The 2,545-nt window shown below is 40.6% G+C and overlaps 1 pseudogene; it reads right to left on the bottom strand.

Moving 5' to 3' along the window:
* Positions 1-644: 644 nt before the first annotated feature.
* Positions 645-1,291, bottom strand: LOC100358485 (dynein light chain roadblock-type 1 pseudogene; annotated as a pseudogene).
* Between the last annotated feature and the right edge of the window lie 1,254 nt (positions 1,292-2,545).

The following is a 2,545-nucleotide window of genomic DNA, read 5'->3' as shown; positions in this document are numbered from 1 at the left end:
TTAAAGACCCTTTAATTACTTACAGAAACAACTTTTAAATGGAATATAACATTGATCTGAAGAGGTACAGTCCTCTCCTCGTGTTTCAAAGGGGCTTATCAGGAAGAACAGAACGCTGAACCTCTTATACAGATGAAACGTCCACATTTGACAGGTGCTTGTCTTCATCTCTCCCAATGCCAGGAAGTTAGTGCATTAGGTGTCTTCTAAGCATCCAAATACAGATGCAAAACGCAAGAATATCAAGTCTCTCAAAGGGGGACTTTCATGAAAGAGGTGCGAGTAAAGAGGACATAGGAAACCTCAATTTAGCATCCACAGCTGTCTTTACAAAAAATGATGCCCCAGGCATCAAGTCTGACAGTTGTGATTGACATTGCTATTTCTATCTGTGCATAAGCAGCAAAAATATGCCATTGATAAGGAGTTGTGCCATTGCAAACTGTGCTGGAAAACATGTTTGATTTAATGTCCTTTGGGATATTGTCAGTATTGGATAAACTAAAAATATTATTGTGACCATAGGATATTCCATTTACCATTTGTTTTAGTCAATTTGATAGAACTGTCACCAATAAAACTGGGGGAAATAAGCAGTCAAAATGGCTATTTGTTACCATATAGACCAAAAATGTTTAAATAGCTTTTCTATTATTTTTTTCATTTTGATTATTTTTAGTTAAAGAAAAACAGCCTTTGCCAAGGGCGACAAGATGATCTGAAGGTCAGAAGGAAGCTGGGTGTGGGCTTCTCACAAGCTCTTGCTCCAAAACGGAAGTGAGAAAGAGGGAGGGCCCTCTTCCAGGAGCTCCAGGGGTGGCCGGCGCAGCAGAGGGGTCCCTGGGGAGGGGTGGGCCGAGCAGCCCGCCCTTGGTCTCAGGTTGGTTTACGCGGGCTGCAAGGCAACTTCCATACGCCAGCCAGTTGACACAACATTATCTCGTAGGGGCATTAAATTAGGGAATGACGGAGCCAAGAGAATGGCTTATTCAGTTGGGTTCCGAATTACAATCAGGAAATAGTCTTTATCTGGTGCAACCATAATTTCATTTTTCTTGGAGCGAATTCGAAGGAAGGTCAGGTCATTCTGGGGGTCAATTTCACGCACCGTGCTCCGCGCCTTCAAGATGAAGTTGTGCATGAGGTTGGCGTACTGTGTGGTTGTGGGGTTGTCCATGGTGCTCTTGATGGGGATACCTTCTGTGTTCACCACAATGATCCCCTGCACCCCCTTCTGGCTCTGAAGTCGCTTCAGTGTCTCCTACACCTCCGCCATTTCAGACAGATCCAGGGGCTCAGCTTCGCGAACACACAGCCTAGTCTCTTGTCTTTCTTTTCTATTTTTAACCAATCATGTGATCTATTCAGTTTTGCTTCTAAGTACTATAGAGACATTAAACAGAGGCTGAGCCAGGACCAAAGTCAGAAAACAGAAATACAATTTAGGTCTTCTATTATGGGTGGTAGAAACCTAATTGCCTGAACTATTATCTGCCTCCCAGGGTTTGCTATAGCAGGCAGCTGGAGTCAGGAATAGGAGCCAGTATTCAAACTCAGGCACTGCGTTGCTAGATGCAAGTGTCTCAACTGCTAGACTAAATGACCATTCCCTAAAATAAATCTATCTTTTAATTTAATTTCCCACACCTATTTTGAAGCTACTTATAGAAAACTTGATATTGAGTATAGGAACTCAAATTTGAAGTTCTAACAGGAAATAATTATAGATCTCTGTGCAAAATGCACATGGCATTGAAGTCTATCATTTGGAAGGACTAACACTTTGGAATCACAGATGATTGTACTGTCCATCTTTCATTTGTTAAAGCACAGAAATTACCAACAACAGATGCAAACACACAATTTGTGGCATTAAAAGGCTCATTTTTTTCACCACATCATTTCGCCAAATTTTATTCTTGAATGTTTCTGATTCTCAGGGCCAGTTGTGACATTCACTAAGTCGTTCCCCTCTACTCTTGACACTTTCCCCTTTCTCTTGCCCTCCACATCCATAAACACTGGGACTAAGCTCCTCTCTAAACTCTGCCCCCATATTTCTTCACTCTTGTCATCTGGTCTGGTTGGCATTTGAAATAGTCCAAAAGGATTGATTATCATTAAGATTAAGTGAAAACAATTCAATAGATATTTCAGAAACATATTACAGGTGTCCTAGAAAGACAGGACTACAAAAGTGAAGGAAAAATGAAACTATAATTTGAAAAAAAAGGATGTATGGAAAATCCCACTGGAAGTGTAAAGTTACACTGGAAGAAAAACTAAGAAAATTAGGACAGTTTATTGAAAGGAGAAAGGATAGTTTATTTGGGGTATTTTTTGGTGACATAGAAGGGAACTATCCAAATAGATTCTCTCTAGCATAATAAGATTTGGAGTCAGATGGTAGGGTGAGAAATGCCATTTTGTGACTCATTCCTTTAAAATAATTATTTATTTGAAAGGCAGAGTTACCAGGGACAGGGTGGAGAGAGAGAGGGAGAGAGAGAAAGAGAGAGAATTAGAGAGAGAGAGATCGATCTTT

This window comes from Oryctolagus cuniculus, chromosome 1, assembly GCF_051225735.1.
Source record: "Oryctolagus cuniculus isolate XC-2025 breed Fujian yellow rabbit chromosome 1, ASM5122573v1, whole genome shotgun sequence".
Taxonomy (NCBI): domain Eukaryota; kingdom Metazoa; phylum Chordata; class Mammalia; order Lagomorpha; family Leporidae; genus Oryctolagus; species Oryctolagus cuniculus.
The sequence above is the reverse complement of the archived record's forward strand: the minus strand, read 5'-3'. Positions and strand labels throughout refer to the sequence as shown.